Source organism: Pan troglodytes, chromosome 15 (genome assembly GCF_028858775.2).
Source record: "Pan troglodytes isolate AG18354 chromosome 15, NHGRI_mPanTro3-v2.0_pri, whole genome shotgun sequence".
In the NCBI taxonomy this organism is placed as follows: domain Eukaryota; kingdom Metazoa; phylum Chordata; class Mammalia; order Primates; family Hominidae; genus Pan; species Pan troglodytes.
The window spans coordinates 45,364,360-45,386,803 of record NC_072413.2 but is presented as its reverse complement, the minus strand read 5'-3'; the positions used below and the strand labels follow the sequence as shown (position 1 = coordinate 45,386,803).

The 22,444-nt window shown below is 35.2% G+C and overlaps 1 protein-coding gene across 2 annotated transcripts in view; it reads left to right on the top strand.

Moving 5' to 3' along the window:
- The window catches only part of MDGA2 (MAM domain containing glycosylphosphatidylinositol anchor 2), an 833,536-nt gene that overhangs the window by 320,401 nt on the left and 490,691 nt on the right, over window positions 1–22,444 (top strand). The gene's annotated exons all lie outside the window — the stretch shown is intronic.

Sequence of the window (22,444 nt, the reverse complement as noted above, 5' to 3'; positions counted from 1 at the left end):
CAGGGCACCAACCAGCCAAAGACAGGGTTTGTTTGATCGCTTGGGTGACAGTCTAATGACCACAACCAAGGTGGATTTAACAAGGGGTTTTATTATTTGCAACAAGTAAAGAAAATGTTGGGGATAGTTCTCAAAGCAGTGCCTCCCCGAAGAGAGGTGAAAAGAGCCTTTCATGAGGCTGGTTATCAGAGTCATTGCATTTAGAGGTGGAGTAGCGGCAGCACAGGCACAGTTGCTGATCATGCTTTTTCATATGTCACATGTATAAAAATGGACAATAAACTCCTCCCTGGGTGGGGTTTTTAGCATGTTTAGTGGTGAGAATTTGCCAAAGTTTATCTCCAAATCAGGCATCTCTGGATCTGACTGTTTTTTGTTGTTCTGGGGCTGAGCTTCTTCCTAGAACTTTTTGAAACAACAAGAACTCAATGTGCAGTGGTTGCAGGTAGGTACTTTTTCACACTGTGTACCCCAAAACCCACAGACTATGGGTTATATGTTGAATAGAAGAGGTGAGAATGGGCATCCTTGTCTTGCACTGAATCTTAGAAGAAAAATTTTCAAATATTCACTATTGATTATGATGTTAGCTGCGGGCTTTTCATAAATGGCCTGTGAGGAAATTTTCCTTCTATACCTAATTTGTTGAGAATTTTTCTCATGATAGGATGTTGAATTTTGTCAAATGCTTTTTCTATATCTATTGAGATGATCATATAGTTTTTGTCCTTTATTCCATTAATGTAGTGAATCACAGTTATTGATTTGGGTAAGTTGAACCATCCTTGTATTCCAGGGATATATCCCACTTAATTGTGGTGAAAGATCTTTTTAATTTACAGTTGAAAATAATTTGCTAGTATTCTGTTGAGGATTTTTGTACCTTTATTCATTAGTAATATTGGCCTGTAGTTTTCTTTTCATGTAGCGTATTTTTCTGGCTTTGGTATCATGGTAATGATGGCCTTGTAAAATGAGTTAGTATTCCCACCTCTTCAGTTCTTTGGAAGAGTTTGAGAAGGATTGATTCTAGTTCTTTAAATGTTTGGCAGAATTCAGCCATGCAGCTTTCTGGTTCTGGACTTTTCTTTGTTGCAAGCTGTTTACTGCTACGGTTTCTTTTTTTGTTGTTGTTATTGGTCTACTCAGGCTTTCTGTTTCTTCTTATAAGTACACCAGGCAAATTGGATTCAGATTCCTTCTTACAATCTCGTTTTAACTTAATCACCTCCTAAAAGATATTTTCTCGAAATGTGATTATATTTTGAGGAACTAGGATTAGGACTTCAACATACAAATTTTGAGAGAACACAATGTAGCTTGTAACACATGACTTACTGAGGCAGGAGAGGTAGTCAAGGAAATGATCATGTTTCCTGGCAGCAGCAACTGTGGTGACCATACATCCGACACAATAAACCTTAGCATTCTCATTGTAATTGAGCTCATTCAAGCAAAGCTATCTTCAGTAGGGACTTTCCCTTCTAGAAAGTATATGCATTTTCATTTCACCTTTCCTCAAACCGACTTTTTGCTCATTGTAATAGTAAAAGACACACCCCTGGGTGGAGATTTAAGATGCTAATGAAATATGCCACGTATGAGCAAGCATGTACAGCTACTGTGCATGTGCACCCAGAAGACCACCCAGAACATGCTTGCTAGTAACACCTCTTGCCACCTCCTCTTGAATAATCATGTAAAACTCCAATAAAGGGAGTTTCTCAAGCAATAATTAATGTTGCCTCATCCTTACAAGCAGCTCACCCTGAATCCTGTCTTTCAGGGTGTACTCTCTATTCTGCACCTAACTTTCAAAATATTCTTTTTCTTTTGCAGTGAATTATCCTATACTGCATCTCCTTTGCTGTGTGTCTCATTTAAATTCTTTTTTTTTTTTATTATACTTTAAGTTTTAGGGTACATGTGCACATTGTGCAGGTTAGTTACATATGTATACATGTGCCATGCTGGTGCGCTGCACCCACTAACTCGTCATCTAGCATTAGGTATATCTCCCACTGCTATCCTAAGAACCGAGGTATCACAACAGCCATCAACATTTCCAGACTATTCACTAAAGCATGAAGCATTGTAAAGTAAAGCATGTCCCCTCCTCAAATGCTCTCGAAATAATCACCACAAAAAAAAGATTAATGACAAAATGGGAGATATTGAAATGTAGGGAATAGTATTGTAGTAACTTTACTGAAAATACTCATTACTATCTGTTTAGTAACTTATGATTTACAAAAACCTTTTGCAAATATTATGCCATGTTTTTTCTCACAAAAATCTTGCAAGGAAAAAATGAGATTAGGTGAGAAAGTCATACTAAATGTAAGAACTGTCAGTTGCGTCCATGTGAAGATACCACCAAACAGGCTTTGTGTGAGCAATAAAGCTTTTTAATCACCTGAGTGCCGGTGGGCTGAGTCCAAAAAGAGAGTCAGCTAGGTTTGCTTTTGTGAGTTTATACAATGGTTTAGTCAGGATGGTAAAACTAGGTATCCAAAGGCAGAAGTACCTAACCATGCCTAGGAAGGAAAGCAGTTGTTATTTTGTAGAAGGGGTTGGAGTTTGGGAGATTAGCTGGACACGATCAGCAGGGAGAGCACGTGTGTTTTCATGAAGAATTATGCTGAGATAGGTAACCGATGAGGAAGAAATTTGGGCTTGACTAAAGTAATGGGGGCTGTCCGTGAACCCTTGCAGCAGTACAGCCCAGGTAAGTTGCTGAGGCTGATGGGTGTCAGGGTCAAGAACAAATTGCATTTAATTTTTGAAATAATCATGTGCCAGGTATTTTATAAATGTTATTTCAATGAATCCTGATAACTCCTTTTGCCTACTTTATATAAGAGGAAACCAAAACTCAGGATAGAATAGGAAACTAATTTCTTTCTTAAAAGATCCTTTCATGATAAGTCTCATGGAATTATATATGCATATGTGTATATATATATGTTTGTGTGTGTGTGTGTGTGTGTGTGTGTGTGTGTGTTTAATTTAGAGAGCATATAACATCTGTAAGTCCTAGAATGAAATTCTGCTGAAGATACAGTGAGGCTTTACTAATTATTCTTATTATTTGTAACTTCAAGTATTTGAGGTACTTTTTCTGGTTTCACTGAAATCATCTGTGAAACGATTTCTGCTCCATATCTATTAGCAAATTATAATAATTAAAAGGATGATTGGCTTATTTTCTTAGGTATTAACATGAAACTTATAATGGAATAGCATAATTGATGCAGACCTTTTCAGTGAATAAGGTGGGGTAATGGATATACAAGAAACTCATTAAAGGCTAAGAGTCCAGATAGACGATTTTCAGACCCTGTATCTCAGTTAGCAAGTGCTTATTGAGCCTTAACCAAGAATAGTTATAATCTTAAAGATGTTGAATCCTGGCCCTTGAGTTTACAGTTTGCTAAAGGGTAAAGGATAAAAATATAGTTATAATTATTGATATTTTTGGCAGCTGTCAGTTTGGTGCCCATCATGAAATTCAAGATGTGATCAGTCCAGGTGCGGTGGCTCATGCCTGTAATCCCAGCACTTTGGGCGGCTGAGGCCGGCAGATCACTTGAGGTCAGGAGTCCGAGACCAGCCTGGCCAACATGGTGAAGCCCCGTCTCTACTAAAAATATAAAAATTAGCGGGGCATGGTGGCAGGCGCCTGTAATCCCAGCTACTCGGGAGGCTGAGGCAGGAAAATCGCTTGAACCCGGGAGGCAGAGGTTGCAGGGGGTGAGACAAGATCGTGCCATTGCACTCCAGCCAGGGGGACAAGAGCAACACTTCGTCTCAAAAAAAAAAAAAAAAAAAAAAATTAGCCGGGCCTGGTGGCACTGACCTGTAGTCCCAGCTACTCGGGAGGCTGAGGCAGGAGAATCGTTTGAATCCAGGAAGCCGAGGTTGCGGTGAGCCGAGATTGTGCCATTGCGTTCCAGCCTGGGTGTTGCAGCGAGACTCCGTCTCTAAATAAATAATAACAATATTTGATCACATAATAGAAATCCACCTGCACAGGCAACCACTGTTCTTCCTTTGACTATCCTTTTCCCACTGCACTCAGAACTCCCTTGTCTTTTATTGAAACTTTGTATTGAAATCTCTTCATGCTCCCTGGATCTAGCTACCAAAATCACTTAGGTACTTGAGAGCTATTGAAATGGAAATTTATTAAAATGCTAGGGTTACGTGTCTCTGCCTCTAAGATACATTCTCCCAGTGGAATTCTAGATTTTAGAAATTCTTTCAGAAGTTTTTTGAATGAAGGCTTCAATTATTTATATTGTCTTACACTCCCACGTGTGCGCGCACACACACACGCGTGCACACACACGATGTCTGTTACAAAAATGACCAATTCATTTTGAACATGCTGTATTTTGTATATTTAGAATTTAATATACAACATTTATGTTTAAATAGGTAACGGTATAATTCAGATATGCCCCCAATGTTTTGGCTCCCACTTAGAGTCCTAATCTTTCTACCTGCTATTTCCATATCCCTGTCTATGCTGTAGCTTAACTGGACAGTTCTCCACCCTTGAAAATGCCCTGTATTATTTTACTTTAATATTACTCCACCCAGAAAATGAGAGCAGCATATAGAACTCTTACTTTTCCACTGGGCCAGGAAATGCGCTAGTGCCCTTGGGTGAACTTACACACAATACAGTTGCAGATCATGGTATAAAGTGGGGTTAGTTACAGGTGACTGTTTAAAAGAAGGCAGATTCTGTCCTGGGGGAGTAGTAAAGTTAACAAAAAGATTTCCAGAACATCGTTGGAGCATGATAGGGAATCGAATTCCAAGCAATATACAGAGATCTAAATGGACACAGTCAGTCATATGCTGACTTCAGGGTTATAAGGTCCCCGTCCTATTTCCTGAAATGAAGCTTAAGCCAGGGCAGGTCCTGCCTTCGAGAAATGGATGTATCTGATGTGATAGCTCTTGCCCTCTCATCTCCTGCCAGTGCCTCTCACTGGCTGGAGCCACATGGAAGGCAGCAGGCAAAGGAGGGCCAGGTTAATGCATGACTTTAAGGATGAACCTTCTGGGGGTACAAGAATGAGAAGAAGAGAGAATGGACCTGGAAAGGTCAGCAGTTAATTTGCAGCTCAGAGAAGAACAGAAAGGACTGACTCTAGTATCGATTGCCTTTTATCTCTAAACATTTCAGAATCTATTATTAGAAGGTAAGATCTTTTCTTTTTGAAAACATAATTCATGTTTTTTTTAAAAAAATGAATGTTTTCAAAGACAATTTAAAATGAAAACAAAAATGCCAACATACTCCTAAAAAAAGCTTTGTGCTAAAGAAAGATAAGTTTATTATTTTAAGGAGATAGTATAGTTGCTTTGAAAAGTCACATATAATTTTGTAAATAGGGAAGCTTATTTCAACCTAACTAATTTGCATTTGAAGATATCTATTATGTGGTATCTATTAAACATTTTATCTTAACTATAAATATTTGACTTTGTCAATAGCAATAATGATGGTTATCATTTGTTGAGTATTTATTATATGATAAGTGCATAACTGTTACCTGAAGAGGTTAAACCCATTTGATCTCTTTAAATGACTCAGCCCAGGTTAAACATGTAAGAAACGAAAAGGAGGCATTTGGACTCATGTCTAGGGCAATCCAGTGCCGGTAAACTTTACTGCCCTCTGACAGACCTTTTCTATTAGCACTTGTCTCCCTATCACGTTGTATTTCTTCGTTCATCACTTCAAGTAGGCTCTAGGGAATACTTTCAATTCCAGTTCCCTTTTGTCTCTCTGTTACAGTTGCTTGTCAATATTTGTATCAATTCAACTGTTTATTTTCTTTACTCCTACACCACAAATTCTGTACACTGCCAAAGAAGGCCAAATAAACAAAAAGATTGATTTCACTATAAGTTTATTTTCTCCATCCTTTCAATCTCCACTGGATTCTCAGTACATAGGAAATATTTCATGTTTCTCAGTAATTCTCTCTCCATTTCTTCTTGGGAGATGTTTTAAAATTCAACTTTTCTCCACTTGCAAACTAACTCCCTCTTCTACTCAAAAATTCAGCAGTGACTTTTAGATTAACAGAAGCCGCTAAAATAAAATTTTCTTAAGTTCTTGCCACCAATTTCTACAAAGATTTTTGCTTCTGCACTCATTTTTTTCCACTCTGCCTTTGTCTCTCTGTCTCCATCTCTGTTTCTGGGTCTTTCTGCTACAGTTAAGGAGGTGTTCTGTTCCTTTCTAAGTCACATCCCTCCAATGTGCAAAGGATTTCATCCGTTTTTGCCTTCTCGAGAAACTGTCCCCCTCTCTCAAGCAATTATATTTAATTTCTAATTCTCATGAATTTACAATAAGCATTTAAATATGTTAAGGGGCCTGATGCGGTAGCTCATGCCTGTACTCCCAGCATTTTGGGAGGCTGAGGTGGGCGGATCACCTGAAGTCAGGAGTTCCAGACCAGCCTGGCCAACATGGTGAAATCCCATCTCTACTAAAAATACAAAAATTAGCTGGGTGTGGTGTCACACGCCTGTAATCTCAGCTACTCTGGAGCCTGAGGCATGAGAATCGCTTGAACCTGGGAGGCAGGGGTTGCAGTGAGATCACACCAGTGCACTCCAGCCTGGGCTCCAGAGTGAGACTGTATCTTAAAAAAAAAAAAAAAAAAATTTAAGGATTTTCCTATTTTAAGCGCACACACACACACATATACAGAGAGAGAGAGAGAGAGAGAGAGAGAGACAGAGCACAATACAATTATTTTCTTCAATTCTAAGTATTCCTCCAGCTACTGCAGCTAAACTTTTCTCTTTATAGACAGGCTTCTTATGAAAAAGTTTATGAAAAAGTTTATACTCCTGACTTTATTTTCTCATCTCTGAATTCAGTCGGCCTTCTCCACCTAAAACTTCACTCTTGTCTTCTTCCTGGGACCTTTCTCAATTCTGATTTTGCTTGACCTTTTCCTAGCACTTGATGTTATTGAACATTTCCTTATATTTTGGCTTTTATAACATTGCACTTTTCCCATTATATACCAATATGTCAGGTTATTTCATGTCAGTCATTTTTGTGGAATTTGTCCATTTTTACATATTGGACATCGTAATGATGTCCTTCACACTTTCTTCTGCTGCTTCCTACACTTACATTGGATTATCAAAATTCCCATGACTAATTTCCACTGTATGCTGATGATTCCCAAATCTTTATCTCCATTCCATATCTCTATCCTGTGTTTCATGTTGCAGTGCTCCAAACATTTCAAACTTAACATGTTGAAATCTGAACAAACAATTTTCCAAAACCCATATTTCCTCTTGTCTTCTCTAGCACAGTGAATGACAATAGCAACCACCTGGAAGTTCGAGACAGATACCTTAGAGTCATCTTGTCTATTAGACTAGTTACCAATTCTTTCCATTCCTTTATGCCCGTTATTACTCACTGGCAAATAAAATGCCACGTTTTTAAAATTCTACCATCAAAACATGTTACATTTATCACCTTTATCCATTCTCATTGCCATGTGTTCTACCTTTTTCTCAAGTACATACCACTCTCAAATACTGGCATTATTGCCTCAGTCTCCTCAAGGTACCCATTCTTAATCCATTCTGAACACGTTCTTCCCTATTGAAACCATTACGTGTGATTGCTTTTACAATGACTTTTAAAAATGAAAATCTGGCCATGTCGCTTGCCTGCTTAAAATTCATTGTTCATAAATCAAAGTTCAGGCTTTTTAATGTGGCTGCAGACCTCTGTTTAGTTGGTCCCCTACTTACGTCTGATCATTTCTCAATCCTTGTTTTATATACTTTAGAACCAGCCATGCAAGAGTTTCACTTCCTTAAACACAGTGGTTGTGTTTGTGGTGCACTCCCCCGTCCCAGTTTTCCTTCCATTAGTCTCATCTTTCCATTTTCAGATAGGTACCAAGTTTTTTTCAGCCTTTCTTAAAAGGACACACTGAACCGTTCCCACTCTGTCTACTTCACCATCTAAAATCTTACTGCTTTGTAATTGCCTGCTTTTCTATCTTTATCTGCCACGAATTATATTGTTCATGGATTATATGCTTTGCAAGGGCAGAAATCTTATCAATTTTATCTATTATTGTATTCCCAGTACTTGGAATGCTGGCAGGCACAATAAATGGTAAATAAATGTTTCTTGAGTGAATTAACAAAAATAGAATGTGTGCCATAAGAAAACTATAATTAAGAATATTTACTCCAGTTGGAGGGAATATTAATATCTAATATGTAAAGTATTTTCATAAACATGTTATGCAATACTAAGAACAACTCTCTGAGTAGGAAGGACTATTGTTTTATGCATGAAAGAACCAAAACAGAAAGTTTGGGATTTGTCCAAGGTCAGAAAGAAAAGGATTTTTTAAAATGCAATTAGGATAACCTCTAACCTCTGCTTCAGTTTTGCTTTTTCTGTCCCACACTGGCTAAAATTTTAAAGTGCTGAAGTATAAAATCTGCATTTTTTTTATCAGACACAAGATTATATGATGCCTAGCAGATTACAACTAACAATAAAACAAGAATAATAGTTACCGCTTATTGGATGTTTGCTATGTTACTTACTAGCTGTCCGTTAACTGTTGTTAGCTTGACTATTTGTTTTGTTTTTAAATTTTTAATTTTTAGTTTTCAAATTGACATAATCATTCTACATATTTTTGGGGCACATAGTGGATCAATATAATAGTGATCAGATCAGGATAATTAGCATATCCGTCACCTTATACATTCATTATTTCTTTGTGTTGGGAACATTCAATATCATCCTTCTAGCTATTAGAAAATATATAATATATTATTGTTAACTATAGTCATTTTACGGTGGAACAGATCACTAGAATGCATTCCTCCTATCTAGTTATAATTTTGCATCCTTGAAGAAATCTCTCTGCATTCCTCCCTTCCCTCTTCCCTTCCCAACCTTTAGTGTCCTCTGTTCTACTTTTTATTCTATGAGATCAACTTTTTTAGCTAAAAAACTTGACTATTTGAAAAGAGCTACTTTTGACTCCACTCACTTAGATACTATCCCCAAATGTATTTGTGTTTATAATGAAAACAGTAAACACATGCTACACTTCTGTGAATATGAAATGTCTAGTATTTCGGTTAGCTAATTTATGACTATTCTTTAAGCTTCATTGTGATTCATCTTCAGTCTTACAGTGGAGAAATCCTCATGCTGTGGAAATTGTCAGATTTCTGTGGTTTTATTGTTTAACCAAGTAGCTTTTTTTGAGAGTTGGAAGTAGGGGTGGCGGTATGGATATAAATTTTCAAATTGTACAGGCACTAGATAGTTGAGAGTTGTCACCCAGAAATTGCTAAAAGTAGGAATTTAAAAACATCTTTGAGTTCGTTTTTTTCTTCGTCTTTTATTCTCTCGATACTTCACTTGCAAATGGATATGAAAACTTGTTTGGGGAGATATTTATTTGCATAAATAATATTGGTGCAGTCCTTTAACTTTCATTATTTTATAGAACCAGATTGTAATTCTTACCTTCCTATTTATAGCATGTGTGGGAAGTATATTTTATTATAAAGGGGACAGGCTGAAGACCATCTTTGTTTCCGGTTGGGGCATTTCCAGATTGGATAAAATCGAAGGAGAGCCATCTGTTGAACATTTAGTATTCAGAACTGTAGAACTACTCCTGGCATCTGAGTTTGCCAAGTCCTAGCTAAAAATATATATTAAATGGGGTTTGCTTCCTTTTTTTACTGGTTTTGAACTCTTCTGGCAGAGGTTGTATATTCCCTAAGGAGAGAAATGTGAGAAAAAAAATGTAGACATTTATTTATCATTTTCATTCACAAAACATTTGGTTGAAATATTAACATCAAATATGCCCAGACATTTCTACTTTCATTTCTATGTCTCTCCTGTAAGTTTTTTTAGAAGTTGTTATTAAATAATGATTACCAATTCATTGATTTTGTGTATGTCATAAACACACACACACGCACTCTCATACACACACAGAGACACCCCTGTCTGTAGTCACATATTAAGTTGCAATTTTATGATAATGTAATAAAAATGTTAAATTATACTATTTCGCCAGCTCTTGGGAAAGTATTTTTTTTGCATGTAACTCATCATCATTTACATGTGAAAAAAGAAACAAACAAAATATTTTTATATAGGTTAATAAATATTAATATTCTATCCACAGATATTAATTAATAAATGTCTTCTCTCATGGAGCCAAGGGACCAGTATACCAAAATCAAAACAAACAAACAAACAAAAACCAAGAAAATAACAACAGAGATTTGTTATATTTCTGTTTATTTAGAACCTACCCAAATACCAAACTCTTTTTACAGCTTATTGTTATTAGCCATCATACATCTTGTAAAAAATGTGAGAAGCTCACATTCTTTAATAATAATCATTCTGGGACAGCAAACTAGTGTTTAAGGGAAGAATCAACTATTTTAATAATTGGCTCTGGTTTGCCTGGCAAAATATTACATCAAAACTGTTTGTTTGTGAATTATGGAAGGGAGGTTTTAATACAAAGGAATGTCAGTAGGCCCCACCCTGGCCAGTCTTTAACAACAGGATGAGAGGCAAAACATTTGTCCTGACAATACAGCATTATGAAAAATATTTGGCTTATGCACATGCCAAAACTAAAGATTCTTTCCTCTTTAGGAAATAAATAAATAAATCTCTTCACCCTCAAAAGAAATATTTTTGATAAATGCCAAGAATAAAGAAGGCAGAAGGAAATTGTAAAGAAAATGGGGGAAACAACTGAGTAGTTGAGAGTGATTGTGTGGTAAACAGTGATCAGCTGTTTGCACTCAGAGGGTCAAGAATGACAGTTCAGTTATTTCTAGATGCACAGAGGTATACACTCTTTTCCAAGAGTCAGGATAAATCAATGAGCCTTAAAGTAGTAGATTCCGTTGTTGAATTGAATAGTGAATAGCTTTGTTGGTTTTCAGGGACATATGGCTATTTTATTCTGAATTAATGCATATTACCTTAACTGTTTTCTTTTTTAATGCATTTTAAAATGATAGAGCTCATATAATTGTGAATGTTTGAATACAGAAGAAAAAAAAGACCTAGAGCACTAGGGAAAGCTTTAAGAAATCAATTAACAGAGCAATATGAAATTATAATTAACTAAATGAAAACTTTTTAAGGAGATAAATAACTTTCCTTTGTATCTTTATGTCATTTTATTTAGATAATTAATGAAAATGGCATCTTTGTTCCTTTGGGTCTTCCTTTTTGTTAGAGAGAATATTTTTACTCTGTGGCAGTTAATTATGCTATATCAACTGAAGATAAAGCTAAAAAGAAGCCATCGTGAAAACCATTAAGGGAAAAATGACAAAATGAATGGAAAAATGGAATGGCTGCCTATACATGAGACTGATAAGTGAAATGTAGTGACATGATACAAAGAACACAAACATATATTTATGTTTGGTTCAGAGTTAGGCTTTTCACACCACTTTCTGTCCTCCTTTGAGCTGTGGGAGTATTCAGTTCATAATAGACTCACAGCGTCTCATTACTACTTAGAACTTAGTTAACATTGCCTTCCTGATGTAATGCAATGCCCGGAATTCGATAATCTTTCCTGAAAAAAACAAACAAACAAAAAAAATCACCATTCCTTTTAATAGCTTGAGCCTGTACCAGAATGATAAGTGGAAATTAGTCCTCAAAGTAACCTCAGCTGTTTCATTATTGTGTGCCTCGAGCATCTGATTATTCAAGGTGAGGCTTCCATGTTCAAGTATGAATCCCTTGGGATCTGCCGCAGGACTCACGGTAGTGCTGCCTGCTTCTCCCACTCTGTGGCTGACTCCCCTGAGGTAGCATTCTGCCAGGCAAAGCTGCCTTTCCTTCCTCCTACTACTGTGACTTCAGAAGGTATGGTTTTCCCTAATTTATCCCAAGTATGAAATGAGTTCCTTTCCTCTTTTTTTCCCCCACATGGAACCTAGCCTTTAAGTGTTTAAGGAAGTTTTCTTTGTTTAATAGAAGTACAACATGGAGAAGAATTTGCTGCTACTTTTGTAAGTGTTTTATCTGCCTAAATCTAGGACAATTTATCTCCTCTAAGAATATCCTCAATTGAGCACCCTTTCTCCAGACTGTAGGCCTACCTGAAAAACATTTCTCCGTTTTTCCGGGTCAACATCTTCACAAGACTACGCATTATTTCTATGCTGTGCTGGAATTCTTCTTAGTAAAATATATAGCTGCATTTTCTACTCCTATCACAGAAAACTATCTACTGCTTCCACAGATATAAGAAAACAATATTCTGAAAGGAGTATATTTTCCTAGTTCTAGGTTTTTAAGTGGAAGGTAGTAAAGAATATAAGAACGTGGGTTGTGAAATAAGAGATACTAACGTTTGAATCTCAGTTCCACCATTCACTAGCTATGAACCTCTGTTTTCTCATCTGTAGAGTGGGAATAATTATTGTTCATTTCATATAGAAATTGTAGAAGATATATATACACACATATTTATATATGTTATATATATATACACACATATTTATATATGTTATATAAATATATATACACACATATTTATATATATAACATATATATTATATATATATATAAAAACATTTTGTGCTGGACATAAATTTTCAGTAACTGTTAGCAAGTTTAAATAAATAAAATCCCGATGTAGGAACTCATAGGCCTAGCTTATGAATGGAAATAAGCCAGGCCAGGCGCAGTGGCTCACGCCTGTAACCCCAACACTTTGGGAGGATGAGGCAGGCGGATCCCTTGAGGTCAGGAGTTTGAGACCAGCCTGGCCAATATGGTGCACCTGTCTCTACTAAAAATACAAAAATTATCCGGGCCTGGTGGTGCTGGCCTGTAATCCCAGCTACTTGGGAGGCTGAGGCAGGAGAATTGCCTGAACCCAGGAGGTCAGAGGTTTCAGTGAGCTAAAATCAGACCACTGCACTCCAGCCTAGGCCACAGAGCGAGAGTCTGTCTTGAAATAAAAGACAAAGAAAGAAGCCAGGTTCAGGTTCTAGGCACACTCTCTCCCACAATACCATGCTGCTGTTTTCTCCACTTCAGCCCTCTGTCTTTTGCAAATAGCTGCCGCCAAAATAACACAGATAACTGCACAAAAATATTTCAATTACTTCTAGGGAAAGGAAAACACATAACACTTTTCTTCCAAGGAACATAAAAACTTACAGAGATCATTTTTAAATTTTAAAATGGATTTGTCTTAGTCAAATATGTATTATCAAAGAAAATATTATTTGCATTGAAGTAACTTCCTATTTTCAGATTTTCTTGAACAACTGAGTGTATTTGTTTTATTTTTGCATTAAAGAACAAAACCTGGACTTAGAATTTACTCCAAATTAAGAAATTACGTACCAAAGAGCAGATATTTCTTACACTTTAAATAGTTTTCATTTTACACTTTATCGTCATCAGTGTTGAAAAGAGTAATCCAGATATAGTCACTTCACTCTATGACATGTGTAAAATCAGCTTATTTGGCCACATACCATTGCATCAGGAAGCCCAGAATCCTTGGATTTTGTTATGGTGAATATTATTAATTTCACTTGCATTTTCTTAAGAAATAGTTTCCCAGCCAACACTATTATGTGAAATTCAACTGTTTCTTTGCATGTTACTAACTGCAATCTTCCTTAAAAGGACTGTTTAGAGTAAGATCAATGTGGAGGGAAATGTAAGTTAGCCACATTATAAGATAGCAGATGAAACTGAATGCAGTTTCTTATATAGAAAGCAACAACAAGCTGCTGTTAAAATGTGAAGATAAGGCCTTCATTCAGAATGAAATTATAGGAAATTAAATATAGAGGGTGGGACCAATCATTAGTACAAGAAACCAACCTGAATCAATATTCTCTTAAGTGTTGGGTCTAAAATCACAGAAACAGCATAACAAAGCGGGATGAATTTTATGACATTGGATCTTGAGTGTCTGAATATATAACATGACTGAAACTTAATTCTATCTCTGAAATAAACAAATTTCATTTAAAATGTCAATTATAATCAACGTGTAGTGATTGCCTGGTCTGAGAATGAGTTGAAGACTGAGTCCAGATTTATGAGAAAAGAGGACCTTAATTGACATTTGCCATGCTATTGCATTAAGAAATGGCAGCAAACTCTTTGCTGATGCTCTTGTTACTCTGTCTCATAAAAGGCTACATTCACAAACCCTAAGAGGTCAGTAAAAATTTTTAAGACAATTTTGAAATGAATTGTTGGTTTGGTTTTGGCACTAACAAGTGACAGTGCCACCAGTATCAGAGACCCATCTGGAAATTATATCTCTGTGATTGAGATAGATTCTCCAGAGTAGGATAACTAGATGGCACTCGTTATTGATGTGTTCTATATAATTACCCTGGATCCTGAAATTATGAGTAAAAATTAGTATTTTGGCTATTTTTTATTTTTCATTTTGGTTTACTGACTGGGAAAGACCACAGTGATAAAGGATGTTTGGTTTGTTTGGCACTCCTATTTTTCATTATAAATTGACAAGTAGGAATTCTATTTATAAGTTGGTTTATGCATTGATGTCTGGAGAGTTTAGCTAGCCAGAATCATTCCAATTGAGTATATCCTGCTGTGATCTCTGGTTGTGCTGAGAAAATTAAATGATTACCTGTGAAACTGAGGACTCCTAAATTATGACTATCAAGATTGTCTCCGGAAGGCCTCTCCGAGTAGCCAGCCAACAGCACTGCAATGCGATTTTTCCTTTCTTCTTCTAATTCTAATATGAGTCTAAGATCAAAAGCAATTTCTTACTCATATATCTATCTTTAGAGCATACATATTTGATAAATTCTATTATTATTTTTTAGGACTACGTAAGTCTGAATTTGTTGAAAATTCAGAATAGGACTGGCATTACTAGGGAAAACACCTGTGTGGATACAAACTCATGATTATATAATGTATATATACATATGCTTATGTAAATGTAAGTTAGCCACAGAAATCATGCTTTCTGTTATAAAATTTTTAAGTATGTCTTAGTCTGTTTGTGTTGCTATACAGGAATCCCCGAGACTCTGTAATTCAGAAAGTAAAGAGGTTTATTTGGCTCATTGTTCTGCAAGCTGTACAAGAAACATGGTGCCAGCAATTGCCTCTGGTGAGGGCTTCATGCTGTTTCCACTCATGGTGAAAGAGGAAGGGGAACCAGCATGTGCAGTGATTACATGGTGAGAGAGGAAGCATGAGCAAGTTGGAGGTGATGCCTAGTTCTTTTTATTATAACAACCAGATTTCACAGGCACACAGACCAAGAACTCACTCATTACATCCAGGAAGACACTAAGCCATTCATGAGGGAATCTGCCCCCATGACCCAAACACCTCCCACTAGATCTCACTGACCAATACCACCACACTGGGGATTAAATTCCTACATGAGATTTGGAGGGGTCAAACCAACCATATCCAAACTATAGCAGTATAATTTACAGAATACTATTTTTAAACTTTTATTAATTATGTTCTCTTTTCTTGAGAAATATAAAATCTCTTTTTGTATTATTTGTAATTGCAAATAAAATATTACTAATATTAAATAAAGCCATGCAAAAAATAGTGTTTCATTTTCTAAATACTAATGCCAGTTCCCTCATTCTTTTATACCCCTAAATATGACATACACACCCTTGTACTTTGAAGAGTATATGATTATAAATGAAGACATGATAGTCCATTTTAAATAGACTCCCTGTAAAAGATACAAATTTATTATTAGTGATTAATTTCAATCAGTATAAAATAGACACATTTTTTTCTTTCTAAATACTTAATAGGCCCATAGAAAATTTCAAAATGAGCAGCTCCTGATGAAGGTAATGGCTAATAGTACTGTGATAATTAAATTAGAATTTTGTGAGCCAGTTAGAAAGGACTGTACATCATATGAACAACACTACGTATCCTTAATGTTGCTTAACATCAAGTTTCAGAAGTGAAAATATTCACTACTGGGTTTGACATACTTGCAAATATTTCAGAGTTGAAGAAATGAATCATAATATCTCATAGCTCAAAAACATGCCTTCTGTGAAATAGCCTTATTTGAATCTATAGATACCTTTTATTTCCAAAGAAAGCAATTGTTGTGTTGTGAGTAGAATGTTGAGGTGTCCATGAACCTACGACTACATCTTTGCAGAATTCTTAACTTGATGGATTGACTAAAATGGCTACCACTGTTCACCAACCTACTTGAACAACTATTTTCTTAGAAGTGCTGATTTAGGTATTATGTGAACTCTGCCTTTGGTTATGATTCCAAACATACAGCTGAATTGATAATGTGCCTTTTAAAAGAGACTAATATTCATGTCTCTCAAAAATAAACATATCTATATATATTTCATATATATATATGAGGACATTATAGCCCATGATACTAGCAAGATATGTAGTCTATCCAGATAGACCTTTTGTGTTTTTAGCATCATGTTTCTTCTCTCCCGTGGCATAATAGAGTTCTTCAGAGGCTACATATTTAATATATCCTATCTAGACAGTAAAATGATTTCCATAAACATGCACAAGCTGTTTAAAGCAGACCATATCAAATACAATGAAATCTCATTCACTCTAATCCTCATGATCTAGTTTGATGGCATGCTAATTAAAAAGAACAAATACACAATTAAGGTATAACAGCTATTGAAAACCAGGCTTGTCTCACCTAGATTAGTAGAAAGAATAAAGTAAACATACAGATTATTTTTAGATACTTTCAGAACAAAATCGTTCTGTTGCACCATACAATTATTTAAAAACTCTCAAAGGGAAAATCAGACTATGTAGTAGCAACTGCAGTGCAGTGTTCTAGTGTGTGTGTAATTCAAAACAACATATCATGGGAAACAAGATATTTTCAAAATAAGGGGTATTTATAGACTAGCTTACACTAAACAAAGTGGGCAATGCAGGTGTGACATGTTTTCTTCTTGATGTTTCCTCTAATGTAAACATACATTAACATACACAGTCTGGTCATGTGATATTGAATACTGTATAATTCTAAATGCTTAATATCATATCATACATTATGAAACTAAGGGTAAAAATTATTAATAGCCATCATTTGAACAACTTATCCCCCCCATTTTCTCTTTATTGTCTCTTTCTCCTCTTTTATCAAATGTCTGATTTCTTTTGATTTTATTTTTACAGCTCTATTTCTAAAAAACATCACTGTGCTGTCAGTCTCTAGTAGTATTTATATCTGAGAAATTTTAAAGTGCCTCTCCTCTTTCTCATTCTTTACCTTATATCTACATTTTTCTATCTTTTTCTCTTTTAATTCAATTGACACAAAAGCCTTGTTGTTCTTGCCAAATTAGTCAGATAGACGGGAGCTCTAATTTATAAACAGATTTGTATCAACATTTCTCAGAAAGAAGAATAGCCAGTAAGGCAAGTTGGTGCCCACTTTTCTCTTAATCTTAGGCTTTTGATCTGTCAGTGGCACCCACATCACCTCTTGCAGCTGTGCTGTTACTGAAGGGTCTTTACAAACAATTTTGAACATATAGAATTTTTAACATACTTACAGATTTTACCTTCCTTGAATTTATTACTTTATGTCATTGGTAATTTCTGTGAGAAACTGAGTAAAGAATACAGTTTATATAAAAACGGTATCACTATAATTTAATGTAAATTACAGTTATAGTTAGTATTAGGGTTGAAATGTAAGTGGAATCAGATTTGAAAAGAGAACTAATGAATATTGGTAGTTTTGTTGTTGGCAAGATGTAACAATATTCAAGAAGGCAGGTACAGATACATATTTATGTTTTCCACATTGGCACGAATGTGAAAAGAAGAAATGAAAGAATGGTAGTCATTCATTCAACAGATAATTATTAAGCATACATTGAACATATACTACAATGGGCACTGTGCTGGGTACTGTGGAAAAAATGGTGAACGAGTCAAAAAAGATGCCTGAACTCTTCTACACTCAGGAAACTAAATAAGTAAATAAAAAATAAATAAATAAATGTAATAACTACTTTTTTTGAGCACTATTAAAGAAGCATACCATGTGATATGATGGAGATCTTGAGGGGGTCTACTTTTCTTTGAGGGAGGTGAAATTTAAGCTGAGATCTTACTGCATTATTAATGTAAAAGCTCTTTCCTCAAACCCTAAGATGCTAAGACTCTAAATAATTAATCTAATGTAGTGACTCAAAGTGGGTACTTTAATTTAAACAAAATAATTTGTGGTTACATACTATTGCATCTTACTAGTTTTGTGATCTAGGGCAAGTTACTTATACTTCATAAAATAAGAAAAATAATGCCAACTTCAAAGAATTATTAGGAGGATGCAATTATTTCTTCCTCTTAAACATATCTTCTCAGTTCTATTTTCTCCTTAATGCCAGTCTCCATTTCTTTCTTTCTTTCTCAGCTAAATTCTTGAGATGGCTGGGTACTTGCTGAGGCTAATCTCTCATTCCATTCTTCCTCAGAATTACTAGAGTCTCCCCCCTGCCCTGCTTCCCATCACTCTGTCCACCAAAACTCTTCTGTTGTGGTCAGTGATGACTTGTGTGTTGTTAAAGGTAAAGATACATGAAGTCTACAAGACATCTCCTAAATGTTGATATTTACAATTCCTGACCTTTTCCTGAGCCTCAAACCTTCCACTCCTACACTTTTTCTTGTATAAGTTAGGGGCAGCTCCGTCACTCCATTCAGGTAAAAAACTTAAAGTCATTGTCGAATTCTTTCCAGGGCTTCACACTCAGAAAAGTTCTGTGCTTGGTTTATTGCTCCACTATCACTCTACTGAAATTCCTAAATTTGTATTGAAATTTGAACAAGGGATCCTACATCATTTTTCTGTCTTCACTAGGACCCACAAATGTAGCTCTCCTGCCCATTTCTCTCCTATACCCTACATTTGAGTCCTGAAATCCACTTTCTCCTGAGTTAAACTGAAAGCATCCTAACTGGCCTTCCTGCTTCAAATTTTGTCTCTCTTCAGTGTATTTTCAACACAACAGCCAGAGTGATCCTGTATGTGTGTATATATATATATAATATATATGTGTGCATGTGTATGTATAACATATACATGTAATCTGACACAAATACATACATCTATACACACCTATATGTATTTATGTAAGATTACATTATTTCATTGTTTAAAATCATCAGATGACTTCCTACCTTACTCAGTGTAAACACAGAGATTAAAAGCCCTACACAATCTGATCTCCTGTAACTGTTGACCTTATTTGCCATGACTGTCCCCTCAGTCTGCATGATTCTCTGAGCTGCATCTCAGGATCCCTCCCTCTCAGGATCTTTGCATTATTGCTTCCAAAACTTGGAAGGCTTTTCGCCTACATATCCATATGGCTCATTCCCTCGTCTACATCAAGGCTTTGCTCCAATATCTTCTTTTCAGGAAAGTATTCCCTGACCCAATCTATTTAAAATTGCAACCCCTCAACCTACGGAAACCTTTTTTTTTTTTTTTACCATATACTTTTTTTTTTTTCTGTGTAGTGCTGATCACCAAATAATGTTGCTTACATTTTATTTAAGTTGTATCTGTCTTGGCTACTACAATATATGAATCACGAAGGCAAGAATTTTGTTTGCTTTTTCACTGCTGAACCTCATCATTCTAAAGAGTAAGGGGCTAGCATTTAGTAGGTATTCAGTAATAGCTTTAAATTAATGACATTAAATAAGGAAAGATACATAAAGTGCATGCTGTTGGTTCATGGATAGCCTGCAACAAATAATAATTTTACTGCTATCTTACAAACCACCCAATTTCAAAGCTACTCCAGATTACCTTAGCAGTTATGCAATTCACATTCCCATTGTTTCATCTGGAAAGCCAAAGCTCAAAGATTTTAAGTGCTAATTCAACAGATATTGCCCATTCAGTGTAAAGACAGAGCTGATCTGGACCTCCACCTCAGGGATCCTTCCACCACATTAGATAAACTTTCTGAGCAGTCACAGTTGCTTGTATTTTATTCTACTTGAATTATCGGTCATGCCACAGCCTGCATCTTTACAATATTGAAAATCTGGCCAGAGAGATATCAATAACATCTTTACTTTGCTTACAGAATTGTCAAGAAAAGATTAACAACTCACATAATCTAATTTTCATTTGTGTATAACTTGAAAGAATTAAAGATATTAAGAGCAATATATTTAAATAAAAATTTAGATATAACCACTATTTATTCACTGCATGTGGTTTAAAGAAATTATCCCACTAATGGTCAGAACAATCCTGTGGATGTATTATAATCCCGTTACAACTGAGAAAACTGATGCTTCCGGAGGTTCAGTGATTTGCCTGTGATCGTGCAAGTAGTAAATAAAGTATGAACTAAAAGCTATGCTACCTTACTCCAGAAACTTGCTTTTAAAAAATAACACCACACAAAACAGACATGATCCACTGAAAATGCAGATTTCCTACGAAAAGGATTTTTAATAATGAATGTATAATTGTGTTTCATTGTGGTGAGTCAAAATCACAAGACATAAGGTTTGAAAACAGGTCTGATATATCTCAACTCTAGATATTTTTTTTTAATTTTTGCTTTTTCTGTACTAAGTCTGTGCTGTAGAGCACCACAAAAAAGCCAAGAAGGTTTTTTGCTTTGTTTTTGTTTTTATATGTCATTTGAAGATTTCAAATATTCTATATATCACCTTTTGAGTGTGATGAGTCCTAATTCCATTATAGACTTATTTTTAGTTTGTCATTATCATCCCTGTTGAGAGCTATATTTCCTCCAAATTCTGAATGCCAACATTTTCCTAGAGGAAATATCTGAACCATATTTACAATATATAGGGATCCAGAAATCTTATTGTTTATCACTTGAAACTGAGAAATCATTTTAATAAAACTACTACTACAAATATATTTTAAAATGTAGGCGCAGAGTATTTTTGTTTCTCATCTGTCAAGTCAAAATAGAATTTAATATCAACATACATTACTTAGTAAAATAGATTTGAGATCATTTTTATCTGTGAAATTATCTTCTTATTTTATTAAATGATGACTTATTAAATTTGTGTGAGTATGAAGGTTGAGAGTGGAAATTGGGAGAAATAAAGGAGAAAGACTTATTTGTGTTGTGTGGCTTATTGTTGATAGTGGAACTGTGATTAAATTTATAACTTTAAAAATTATTTCTGTATTATATTACTAACAAAAAATAATATTATGAAACAAATAAAAATTGTCTGATCATTTGGATTATAGTGATCAAGACTTCATAGCCGAAATAAAGATTTTCATATTTTTGGTAATTTGGGATAAAATATTAATCTTTACACACTGTTCATCTACTGTGACTACATATTAGAATGTAACTGCATTCAAAATAATTGGAAACATGGATTTTCTACTATTGTGATAGTTTGTGGAAAAATCATCATACACCAGTCAGGTTGGCTATTATTAAAAAGACAAAAAATGACAGAGGTCGGTGAGGCTGCAAAGAAAGGGGAACGCTTTTACATTGTTGGTGGGAAATGTAAATTAGTACAGCCTCTATGAAAAACAGTATGGAGATTTCTCAAATAACTAAAAATAGAACTACCATTTAATCTAGCAATCCCCCTAGTGTTATATATGCAAAGCAAATCATTATATCAAAAAGTTACCTGCATTTGGTATGTTTATTGCAGCAATATTCACAATAGCAAAGATGAAATCAACCTAAATGCCCATCAACAGATGACTGGATAAAGAAAATGTGGCATAGAGATACAATGGAATACTATTCAGCTTTAAAAATAATCAAATCATGTCTTTTGCAGCAACATGGATGGAACTAGAGGCTATTATCTTAAGTGAAACAGCTCAGAAACAGTACCACATGTTCTCACTTATTAGTGGAAGCTAAATAATGTGTACACATGGACGTAGACCATAAAATAATAGTTATTGGAAACTCAAATGGTAGGAGGTTGGGAGGGGGCGAGGGCTGAGAAATTACTTAATGAGTACAATGTGCACGATTTTGGTGATGGTTACGTTAAAAGCCCAGACTTCACCATTAGCAATATACCCATGTAACAAAACTGCACTTGTACCCCTTACATTTTACAACTTAAAAAAATTGTTATTTAATTTTTATTTTAAAATATGAAACTAGAATTATTTTCTGAAAGATGTTTTACATTAACAGTGAGTTAACTTAGTGTTTAGTTTTGAATTTTTTTAAGTGCTTTACATCTTTTTCTTTCAATAGGACTTGATGATGACCAAAGTTCCCTCTCAGCTGCATAGGCAGACATGTGCTATTCTTT